General features: G+C 38.5%; 1 protein-coding gene and 1 long non-coding RNA gene across 5 annotated transcripts in view; both read right to left on the bottom strand.

Annotated features, from left to right (window-relative positions):
• The window catches only part of LOC109420026 (receptor-type tyrosine-protein phosphatase kappa), a 651,236-nt gene that overhangs the window by 113,280 nt on the left and 524,991 nt on the right, over positions 1-12,965 (bottom strand). The window lies entirely within an intron of this gene.
• LOC115254875 (uncharacterized) lies at positions 9,942-12,788 on the bottom strand. The gene is made up of 3 exons (XR_009997478.1): positions 11,593-12,788; positions 11,464-11,535; positions 9,942-11,400 (listed from the first exon to the last, which is right to left on the bottom strand). It is a non-coding gene; the product is annotated as an uncharacterized LOC115254875 (long non-coding RNA).

Genomic DNA, 12,965 nt, shown 5'->3' with positions numbered 1-12,965 from the left:
CCACACAGAGGGTGTAGAAAATATAATGCATAAAACCAATCATCGTCGGCGTCATATGAGTCAAGGAAAGACAACATAATCGGCCGACAAAGGGCAAACAAAATTCTCGCACCTTTGGGAGTGAGTGAAAAAATGTTTTCGCTCTGCTCTTTGTGCGGGAGATTTCTCAAGCCAGATTTTCGCTGAAAATTGGCGTGAGGGAGAATTCTATTTTCGTGAGAATGAGCGAAAATTCCGACCGCTGGTTGATAGTCATGATCTGGGAAACCGAACAGCTGCCGGGAGCGGAAGGAAGGGGTAATCTGCCCCATTCACAAGAAAGGCGACCATGTGGAATGTGAGAACTTCAGGGCGATCACTATTTTGAATGCTGCCTACAAAATGCTATCCCAGATCATCTTCCGTCGTCTGTAACCTAAAACGAATGAGTTCGTGGGAAGTTATCAAGCCGGCTTCATCGACGGCCGGTCGACAACAGACCAGATCTTCACCGTACGGCAAATCCTCCAGGCTCACTCAAAGAGCAAATTTTCGGAAATACCAATCCGTGTGGTCAATTATGAATTTCAAATAACTCAACGTACATATGTACAGATGGGTAAATTATTGGTTAAATTGGGAAAAAATCCACAGCTCAGGTGAGATTTGAACTCACGACCCTTATTCGCTAGACAAGTGCTTTACCAACTAAGCTACCGAGCCAATTAATGACCCGGCAACTTAGGTGTCATAAGGTTCAATTCTAATCTTATCGATCTATATCATCTTCCCCTAAACTTCCAAACAATAAACAAATCGCTTTCGGTCTTCGTACATATGTACAACAGAGATGGTTATATTAGCGGGTTAGGGGAAGATGATATAGATCGATGAGATTAGAATTGAACCTTATGACAACTAAGTTGCCGGGTCATTGATTCGCTCGGTAGCTTAGTTGGTAAAGCACTTGTCTAGCGAATAAGGGTCGTGAGTTCAAATCTCACCTGAGCTGTGGATTTTTTCCCAATTTAACCAATAATTTACCCATCTGTATATATGTACGTTGAGTTATTTGAAATTCATAAGTCCTCCAGGAATGCCGTGAATACCAGATCCCAACGGATCACCTGTTCATCGACTTGAAGGTGGCATATGACAGTATTGATCGCGCAGAGCTATGGAGAATCATGGACGAAAACGGCTTTCCTGGGAAGCTGACTAGACTGATTAAAGCAATGATGGACGGTGTGCAAAACTGCGTAAGGGTTTCAGGTAAACTATCCAATTCATTGGAATCTCGACGGGGACCACGACAAGGTGATGAACTTTCCTGCCTACTATTCAACATTGCCCTGGAAGGTGTGCTGCGACGAGCCGGGCTCAACAGCCGAGGAACGATTTTCACAAAATCCGGTTAATTTGTGTGCTTTGCGGACGACATGGACATAATCGCTAGAACATCTGGAACGGTGGCAGAGCTGTACACCCGCCTGCAACGCGAAGCAGCAAAGGTCGGACAGGTGGTGAATGCCTCAAAAACAAAGTACATGCTGGTAGGCAGAACCGAACACGACCGGATCCGTCTGGGCAGTAGTGTTACGATAGACGGGGATACTTTCGAGGTGGTGGAGGAATTCGTCTACCTCGGATCCTTACTGACGCACAGTGGCGGGGCTCCATACAAATGCCGGACAAAACCTAAAACTTTCTCCGAATGCGCTGAAATTCACATGTCTAGATAATTTGGGTGTGCTGAATCTATTTCTGGCCTTGAAATTTACATAACTTGCATTATTTTTGTATAAAAGTAGTATAAAATAACCTTAGTTTTAATAAAAATAATAAAAAGCTCATAATAAATAAGTTGGCATTACGTTTATTTGTTTTGGAATAAAGTTTTAGTGCTCTATGTTAGAAAAAAATATTGGATGATATGTTAATCTATATAGTTTTCTTGATGAAGCATGTAAATTGTATAAAAATGCGAGTTAACAAGGCAAAAATGCTACACACTTTTTATTAAGTGAGGGTTACATTATATTCGAGTGTGTTTTTGGAGGCTACGTCGAAAGGCCGCTTTGAGTTTTTGGAGGCAAAGTGTACAGGCCGCGTTTTCATTCGGATCGTCCGTCGTCGTCGTCTATTTGACTGTGCTCATCTTCGTGATTTTGGAGGCAAAGTGAAGAGGCCATTTTTTTTTTCATTTGGGGCTGCCGCGTCGTCGTCGTCGCAGATTTGGCTGTGCTCATCTTCGTACGGGGCGGTTTAGTGTGATTTTTGAGGCAAAGTGAAAAAGCCGCTTTTTTTTATTCGGACCGGCTGCGTCGTCGTCGTCGTCGTCAATTTGAATGTCCACATCGTCGTACCCGTGTGTAGTTGTAGCGGTTCAGTGTGATTTCGGAGAAGAGGCCAATTTGTGGAAGATGCTGTAGCACATACGCACTGGACACTTCGAAGGATGTTAATTGGTGAGCTCTTTCCATTTTATCATAACAATAATAATAATAATAATTATTGCTAAAGGATTTATACAATTCTGCTCTGCTTTTTGTGTATTTATCTAACAAATATTGGAAAGTTCGTCACGTCATGTGTCGGCGCTAGTTCCAAATGCACATTTAGTTGATAATAAATAATTTCCTTTCATTTTTTGCATGAACACAACAATTTGAATGGTTCGTCATCTTCGGTGTCGACATTTGTAATATTTTAGTCCAAATGAATAAATGTTTTGACTCAAATAAAGGTTGCATGAATTTCTGGAAAAAGAGAAGGTCGGTAAAAGATAGACGGCGAACCATGCGGTAAGATCTTTCTGATTTATTTATCACGTGTTATTTTGTTAATACTTGTGAATTGATCGTGTTCAGCATTGTCTCGCGCGGAAACGCAAACTACAGATGCGTCGGTGTTTAGCATTGTGTTCTCCTTAGTTGCGAATGAATAACTTATGTAGGGTGAGTTTTGAGGCACAAAAGATCGCGTTCGTCGTCCAAGGTTTAGAAGGGTATTTCTTCGCGAGCGCATTATTAATCGCGAATCAAAACATTACACTCGTTTACCACGACAAAATCCTCAACACATCTCCATTTCCCCTGTCCAAACTCCTAGTGATTTCTCGTAGTAACGCAGAGAATTCCTCGGTTATTGGCCTAAGCGAGAATCACGTCATCACTTCCTTCCCTATCCTCAATTGACCTGCATTCGGACGCGGCCGGCGCTGGTATTGCTTATTGAAAAGTATTGGGATTCCAGCATTTACACAATGAAGAGAAAGCTAATCCCAAGCATCATCTGTTGGTTCTTTGTGTAAATACAGTTGTCCTTGCAATAACAGAGGAGCAACCGCGGGCGGTCAATCATGCTCATGCTCATGCTCAGTGAGGGTTACATTATATTCATCATGTCCGCTTGTCACACAGCGAAAATAACAACAAATCAAATGGAACAAAAGTCGACAATACAAGCTCACAACACAGACAAACCGACATCTCATGCTACTCACTTCCCATTGATCCTCTTATTAACAGTTAGTTCAAATAATCGGTAGATCGTAAGTCGTACGCTCATAATTTTTGCTCATGTTTGACGTTTGTTCACCACCGCCACCTAGTTATGAGATTGCAAAACATTGGCATTGACTAACGGTTTGATTGGCATTGAGCGATTATGTTCTCGTGACCATTATTTAAATCGCAATTTGTTCGAAGTGATACGTCTGTGTGTCTGTGCGTTGGTCTGGTGGTCACCATTTCAGTGGCTTTTTTGAGTTAATCATTATTGGAATGAATGTCGCCGAATTTCCGAGAACGTAGTTTAGCAAATGAAACCTTGGATGATTAGTTGATAAAATAATAAATATGCATATGTAAGGTATATTCGTTTTTGAATGTACAAGAAATCCGTTATTTTATTAAATTTATTAAAAGGTAAACTACATATAGCTTCTTACTCTTATATAATCGATAAAAATACAGTTTATCACAAAACCATTCAATAACCGCTCTGTTGTATTTGCTCAAAAATGCACTTGTTGAATACAGTACCAATGTAATGCTGTCTCAAGAGATCGAATGCGCGACAATAAACAGGTTAAAACCCCTTCCCAGTACATTCTGCATAAGTGATAACGCAACATATCAATATAAGGTACCCCGGGGCAAGTGGGACTTAAAAAAAAATGCTAGTTTGGGTTTGTCAAGCCAAAAAAATCTAAACATAAATAATTTTATAATTACAATGGTTCTGAAAGACATTGTTGGTATATTTCTTCTTATTAACGGGCATTGAAACTGTTTCAAAATTTTTAAATTCTGTATATTATGCATATGATGAAAAGTGGATCAGATCTTCATTTACACCGTATCACGGGGCAAGTGGGACCTATTCGGATTTTTTGTAAAAATGGCTTAATAAAGTTGCTGCATATATGTAATGTAGCATAAATTATAGATATATTATGCGAATAACTATGTTTAGCGATTTATGTTGGAAAAGTTTTGTGGTATCGTGCATAAATTACGTAACACATATAATAACGAATCACTGAGAAAAAATGATTAAACTCTAGCAGCTCGTGCAAAACAAATTGATTTTATTTATACAAAAAGCGCCCTAAGATTTCCAAACTTGCTTTTCACATTACGTAGTTGATGAAACTCGCCAAAAGATTTTTCAAGATTTACAGATGTTATGTTTACCCTAACATAATTTTTCGATCATTATAGAAAGATTTTTAAATCGTGAACTTTGAATAAGTCGTTTCCCATTTTTTCATGCTCTATGACCGGTTCCTTAATATTCAGAAAAACTCATTATGCAGAAAAAAACGAAAAAATAATATAATTTGATAAAGTATGAAAAATAGATGATTAGATGGTAGATGGTTCTACCCAAGACTTTACCATTTTAAACACTAGATTCATCATCAGAATACAAGTAATTAAGTGTAATTCAACGATTGTTTACTTAAGACGCCGATTTTTACTTCACTTTTGTGTAAATTTCAACTTAGGCTGAAGAAAGCGAGATCAAACTATGAAGTTGTGTTTGTTTACTCTCATAGGTCTCACTTGCCCCAGATGCTGAATGCACTGGGGCAAGTTATAGCAGTTAACTAAAGGTAATAAATGAAAATAAATTACAGCTTTTTCGCTTAAAATAATTTGCAAGCACTCCAAAGATTATCCTGAAACCGAAAAAGTTTTACTTTATTTGTTATTTTATTTTTAAACGACGAATGTAGTAGAGTACGTTAATTTCACTTAGTGAATTGAAAATTACATATGAACAACAATAACATATATGGTCTCTTTATGGTGAGAACATTGACAATTTTTGAATTCAAAGTATCCGTTGGTGTGATACCTATGTTTTCTATGAAGAATGTTTGCCTTAAAAGTAAAAAAAAAAAAAAAAAATAGCTGTAGGTCTCACTTGCCCCGAATTCTCACTTGCCCCGGGGTACAACATCCAGAATATAAAAGTCATCTTTTATATTCTGGACGGAAATTTTAAAAGATATTTTATAAGTTTACGTTCGAAAACAAAATGCATATATTTTCGACTGATCCGCAACCATGCGTCTCCATTACAACTTTTTTTCAAAAAAGTAAATTTTTCGTTCTTAGCGCAGTTTTGCGCAGACAGTGACGTATATCCCCAAAAACTAGACAAGATTGGGAGTTAGATGCAACACACCTGATCGTTCCGAACTGTTTCATTAAAAAGTACTAGATCAATGTAGCCTGAATTCATAATCAAAAAAATCAGTAAAAGTTACATTTTTTGAATGGACTTAAAAGACAACAAATGTAAGCTAAGATTAAGATTAAATGTTGTAATGCTGAGGTTACATGTACCCCAAAATAATAACAAAATTCATGGATTTCAATATCAGCTATATGTTACACACTGCGACATTGAAATTATGGTTTGAAATTATGATGATTAAAACAAATTATTCAGTACATAATTGTTCAACTTTGAAAAATTCCCCTGGACTCAATTTTGATTCAATTGACCTGAAAATTTGGATTTTTCTTAGTTGAAGTATTTATAATAAAAGAAAAATATCAAAGCAATGAAATTTTGAGATGAAAATTTGAGGTTTTGTCCGGCCTCCGGTCACTGTGTGACGGCTGACAACAACGTGAGCCGTGAAATTCGGAGGTGCATCATCAGCGGAAGTCGGGCCTACTATGGGCTCCAGAAGAAACCGCGATCGAAAAAGATTCACCCACGCACCAAATGCACCATGTACAAAACGCTAATAAGACCGGTGGTCCTCTACGGACACGAGACATGGACCATGCTCGAGGAGGACCTGCAAGCACTCGGAGTTTTCGAGCGACACGTGCTAAGGACGATCTTCGGCGGTGTGCAGGAGAACGGTGTGTGACGGAGAAGAATGAACCACGAGCTCGCTGCACTTTACGGCGAACCCAGCATCCAGAAGGTGGCCAAAGCCGGAAGTATACGGTGGGCAGGACATGTTGCAACTGATCCGGTTGGCACAAGAAGGCGTGGTCTGCAGAGAGCACGATGGGCGGACCAGGTGGAGCGTGACATGGCGAGCATTGGGCGCAACCGAGGATGGAGAGCGTCAGCCACAAACCGAGTATTGTGGCGTACTATTGTTGATTATCTCTTGCCTTGAAAGTGATGTTGAATAAACGAATGAATGTATGTAGGCATGTACTAGAATGGAATCCAGCAGGACATCGCAGCAAAGTCCTGCGCAAAAGAAAACCAGCAGTAGCGCTCAATAGTAATCCCATGCAATGATTGAAAATCTTCATTGAAGAATATTGTCTACGACAATATTCGGCAAAGGGTAATCAGAAGATGTTCCAATTACTTAGTGGCTTCCTCATTTGCAGATTGAAATTCCGCTAGCTATACCTTCAACCACTGCAAATTATATCATATTTTTTACCAAGCTCAAGGTACTAACATAATCGGAATCCAATCAACGTTGTCCCAGAGCAGCCAGTGACTTTCCTAGGATCCTACTAGAACAAGTTGAATGCAGCGAACAGGACGAGTAATTTGCAATCTGCATCGCACGATAAGCTCCAGTACTGACCGACAGGCAACATTATTGACTCGAAGTAATTTCATTGCACAGTACCATCAACGAACGACGGACGACATTACTATCAGCAGTCGCTTGGCCACGCCGCCGTCGCGCCACCAGATTGTAGGTACACGGTATTGCTCGGATGCGGACGGATGTAACACTTACACGGTGCATGGGGTTTCCACATGTTTTACATGTTTTCCTGTGTGTGCGCCTGAATGTGTATGTTTACTCTCCGCAAATAAATGCCGAATGGTGCATCAGCCAATGCCGAAGTTACTTTACTGAACGAAGTGAGGTTTTTGCTCGCAATGCACATCCGTGCACCACCACCGGGCCGTAGTAATGGATGGCTTAATTAAATTTAATAAAATTGTTTACCCAGTCAGTGCACCATTTGTGTTGCGCTATCGAAAAGTTGAGTGAGTGGTAATACGGCAGAGTCGATTTATCCTCGATGGGTGTTTTGATTGATATATTTGAATGGGGCAGTGATTGATAAGCAATTCAATGATTTGCACAATGTGGTATTTTTTGAACAGGGGGTATTATTGGATTTCAGTATGGCTTATGTGAAGTTTTTTTTGTCAGATAAGAGTCAACTATCACACATTTGTATATAATATATTTTCATGTGGTAGTTTTCACTCGTGCAGTCGCTGTGAACAAATATCGTGTTGGAATTCTCAAATGACAATTCAAATGGATCCTTCATCATCATAATGATTGAAGCTGTAACTAAGTAATGCAACGTTTTTTTTATTGCACACTTATAACCGTATCAAATTTTCTCGCAATTTCGTAGAAAAAGTATCTGCCCATCCACAACGCTTTTAAAGTAACACATTGCTTGCATCATTTTTCCGCAATCGATGATGGAGTAGGTACATTGCGAAGGATGTTCCACCACCAAGAAGGACGCAAAGTATCTCATCTTGTTGGTTTTCCTGGGAATACGGTTCTTCAAGTGGTGCTGCGGGCTTGCTTGCTGCAGCAGCAGTAGTCGTCAATGATGATGAAGAGCATGACGATTACGAGGACGACCAAGATGACGACGATGGTGATGTAAGCTTCTTAACGAGTCCAAGTGCCTCCGGGAGCACTATGGCTCAGATGTAAAAGTTTTGCAATATAATTGATTGTCATATCCATTGCAAACAAATTGATGCCGCGACTTTATTTTAACAATGGCGGGAAATCGCCAGCATGAGCATAGGACCTACATTATTTTTTTTTACGCGATTTTCTCGAAATTACGCGATGTGCTTTTGGAAAGATTCTACTCAGCTGGTCGCTATTTCTTTCCGACGGGACATACATTCCTACCAGAGATCTCTCTTATATTCCTTGATATCTTGTCAAAAAACGACCCGATAAAAACTGTTTTGGAAACTTTGTTCACCCGATTTTTTTTACGCGGTTGATCAGGAAAGGCAAAATTAACACTTTTCAAAATATGTTCAATTGACTGGAATATCTAACAATTCTCTAATTATCACAGTCAAGTAGTTTATGGTCTATTTTTTGGCAGGATTGGGTAGTTCTACTCGTAGTTAGAGCGATTCTAGAACATTGCATTATTATCTGATTGCCACTTTTAAACTTTTGTATCTTCGGATTTGATGAACCGAATAAACTTACATTTTAAATAATCATTTACTCACAAAATGCACTTCGATAAAAACACGAGAACTAATTTAAAATGGGTCACAGGAAAAAAATATAACGATTGAATTCGTTTCCTATTAGGGTACTGGTTCCCTTATTAGGCACGTGGCTCCCATTTTCATCCTACGAAAAACAAAGGATTGAAGCACTGTTTGTTTTGTTTTTTATGTTTATATTTTTTGTTTGAAGTGAGCACCCATGGAAACAAAAATGATGGAATCAATCGATGCCGTAATCGTTTGTTTTCGAATAGGATAAATATGAGAGCGTGAGATTAATGATGGTACACATACCCTATAAGTCCGATGCAAAGATATAATTTGTTTTATAAATTACCAACCGCCATCCCCCCCCCCCAATCGCAAATAATAGAAGGGACAAAAAAATTCTTCAATAGTTGACAAATATTTTTTTCTATAGTGATTATATTTTTTTTATTTTTGATTTTTTTTCTTGTGTATAGTAAAAATATGCAGCCGTTTCATAGAAAAAACGATACAGTAAGGACCCTGGTAGCATTTTGAGCTGACAAAATTGGGTAACTGACAAAATCGGGACATTTTTTAAATCAGGGTCTGTTTTGGGTTCGTTCAAATATTACTTAACGCTAAATGGAGGGACAGGGGGGGAGTGTCCAGCGCTGTGTTACGCTTCACATAAAAATTCAAAATTTCTCTCACAAAAATAGTTACGCGGGGGAGGGTTAGCAGATAGGGTCTAAAATTGCCAAATTTTGCGTTACGTAATATTTGAATGAACCTTTTAGCATCGAAGGCTCTACCCCATTTGGCAAAATGGCGTTTGGCATAATGCCATTTGGCATAAAGGCCGTTTGGCATAATGCCGTTTGGTACAATACGAAGAACAGCCATCTTGGTAAGAATGTACATAATCCTTGTTATGCCAAATGACCGTTATACCAAATGGCTTTTATGCCAAATGGCATTATGCCAAACAGCGTTATGTCAAATGGCATTATGCCAAATGGAGTAGAGCCGTATCGAACGGCTACAGAATGTAAGGTATTTGGTAAAGCTAACATTCAGCGCTTTTTACAGCAGACTTATTAATTCGTTTATTTCTTTTTCTTATTGTCATAACATCCTTACTGGATCACAGTCTTTACAGCAAATGTGGTCTACAGAAGACAGATGACACTGATTAGCGCAGCTTTAATCATAACATATAACTTTAGCTGTCAACGAATGAAAATGAACCAACATCTGATTGACACACTCATACAGCCCGAATTGGTAACGTTTCCGCTAATTCCTAATTTTTGAAGAAATGCTTGGAGAAATTTCTGGAGAAATTATCTGAGGAATTACGGAACGTAACCCTCAAGACAAGGAATCCCGTAAGTAGCTTCTGCAAAAACCATTACAGGAGCCCCGGATAAATCCCTGAAGTAATTTCCAAAAGAATCCTTACTGCAATCTCCGAAAAAAAAATCCATAGAGGCATTCCTAGAGCATTTTCTAAAAAATCATTGAAAGAATCCCTATTGCAATCTTTGAAGAAATATCCTTGAGAAATTCATGGAGGAATTCCTGAAAAGTGCTGGGGAAATATCTGGAGCAGATTAAGAAGAAATCAAAGCCGAAATAGGTTGATAAATTCTAGCATGAGTTCCAGGAGAATTTTCAACAAGATTTTCTAAAGGAATTTCAGAAGTAATACCAAGTAATACGTATAGGAATATCAAGAAGTAGCCCAGGAAAAATCTAGGATGCCTATATGAGTAATAACTGAAGGCATTAATAGAGGAACATTTTAAGAAATTCCCAGAAGGATCCCTGATGGAATCCTAGGAGGAATTCAAGATTTTCGTACGAAAATTGCTAGATTTATTCATCAGTAGGTTGGCGTTCTCTTCCATTTGGGAAATTCGTACCTTCCGTAAATTTATTCATGGACTATTGCACGGAGTAATTCATACAGGAATTATCTACAGAATTCTCTGAATACATCACTAGAGGAGCTCCTGTAGAAATTACTGGAAAAATGTCCTACAGGAACACCAGCAAAAATTTCTGGAGGAATTTCAGCAGGAGTTCCTGAAGGAATCCCTCGGGGTATCATAGGAAGAATGCATGACCAGTTCTTAGGGAAATATCTGAAAGGGTTCTTATAGAAATGATCAGACAACATCTTGGAGGAACTACAGCAGAAGATTCTGGACTATCAAAGCAGATATGTATGGAGAAATCCCAGCAGCATGTCTTGAAAGAATCGCTAGGAAAAGCCCTGGATAAATCCACGTAGCAATTGTAGGAGGAATTATTGAAGAAATCCTTCGAGAAACTCCTGGATACATCGATGTAGGAGCTCATACAGATTTTTTTTTTTCGGAAAATGTCCTGCAGTCCCAACGAATCTGAAGAAAAAACTTTTGGAAGATGGGCTTGGTGGTCTAGTGGCTACAGCTTCTGATTCGTATGCAGAAGGTCATGGGTTTAATCCCTGGCCCGTCCCTTTGCTCCTCCTTTGTATCTTTCTATTAATTTTATCTTGCTATCTTCTTTACATATACAAGTCATGTATACTCATGTGTTTCAAGAGGGTTTCGACTGGATGTTTGATAGATGTTTTGGGTGGCTTTCTCAGTGTTTCGGTAGGATTCAGGAGAGAAACAAAACACGATCCGATAGCAGCATAGAGCAGCTTCAAAGCTGTAATTTGTATTAATATTTAATTAGGGCATTTGTAGGTTAGATATAGTTCATAAGTCTTACATTTTCGTGTTGCTTTTTGTGTTTTTGTCCTCCAAAACTTCTGCACGTTAAATTATTGCATGTAATTTTAATCTAGGTAATAAGTTCAACATTAGCGTATTAAACCCTAGTTTTTAAGTTTTAACTTACTTGATAGAATACGTTAGCTATAATCAATAAACAAACTGCGCTTCGAGTGTAATGTAGGTAATAGATATCTGTCATTCAATTAAGCGTTAGGTATTTCAATGACGCAACTGATTCGAATTACCTAGTTCACGACTGTCAAAGACTACGTAATTACAGCTGAACTGATTTCAAAATACACACGCGATTTCATCAAATCTTAAATATAATTTTTCAATTTGGCCTTACGGGCGCACTTCTTCACGTATCGTTCGATTCTGAATTATGCTCCTAGTGATAGTTCGCCACGCTGTTCGCTGCCTGACGTTTATGCTCAGGCTGACTGACGTTGATGACTTAGGGCGGTACTGAACTCACTCAACTTCGGTGCGAGTATGCTCAGTGGTTCCGCAACACTCAGTCTTTAAGTCGAGAACGAAATGTTTCCTACTCTCCCGACGTTTCGGCCGAAGGGTTTTGGCCTTTCTCAAGGGTCGTAGTGTCTATCGTCTCCCGTGTAGATATTTGCCTAACCATTTGTGTTTGGCCTGCCTTTTCATTACCTGTTGTTTTTAAAAGGTTTTTTAATATATTTAGTTTTGATTGGACTTCACAGCACTGGTAACGATCGTTTCAAAATTGTTGGTCACCATTAATGCAAAAAAGAACGTTTTTCCATACAAATTTCAATCGCAATGCGGAATACGGAGATGCAATAAATCACTACCAAATTTTGCACAGGTGTTTTGCACGCCAAAAGGGATCGGAAAAGCTTTGTTCCGAAAAATCAACTTTGTTGACCCAGTCGAATAAACATTTTTCTAGATACTCGGTTTGGCCGAATAGGTAACCCCTATGGCGATAACTGGTACACTTAGCCTAGTCGGATGACGTTTGGTCAAATGATCGAAAACCATTTTATGGAACAGTTGACTGGACAATTCGATGGATGGATATTTCGTCGAAAAGGCACTCACTGATGAAAATACATCCAGAAAAAGAAAAATTACATGATGGATGTGGTGAAATCGATTGTCGTGTCATAATTTCTATGCTACTAAACCTATTTCAGCATTACGCCGTTTTTTCAGGTGTAAAGTTAAGATTTCAATAAAAAAGTTTTGAAGCAATTATTTTTCATCGGTTTTTAAAATAAGAAAAAGTAAACAATTTTTGAGAATACTACATACAACTATACTTAAATTACAGCAAAAAAAAAGAAAAAAAAAAAAAAGAAAAAAAAATTGAATCTTGTTAAATGTTATTCGAGACGGCTAAACACGGTCGGTTCACACCGTGTGTCGGTTCACACATATCTGAGAAACAAAAATAGTAAAATAGTTAAAAAAAACTCGAATAGCATTTCACAATATCCCATGCATTTTATAATTTTATTT

This window comes from Aedes albopictus, chromosome 2 (assembly GCF_035046485.1).
Source record: "Aedes albopictus strain Foshan chromosome 2, AalbF5, whole genome shotgun sequence".
Classification (NCBI taxonomy): Eukaryota; Metazoa; Arthropoda; class Insecta; order Diptera; family Culicidae; genus Aedes; species Aedes albopictus.
The sequence above is the reverse complement of the archived record's forward strand: the minus strand, read 5'-3'. Positions and strand labels throughout refer to the sequence as shown.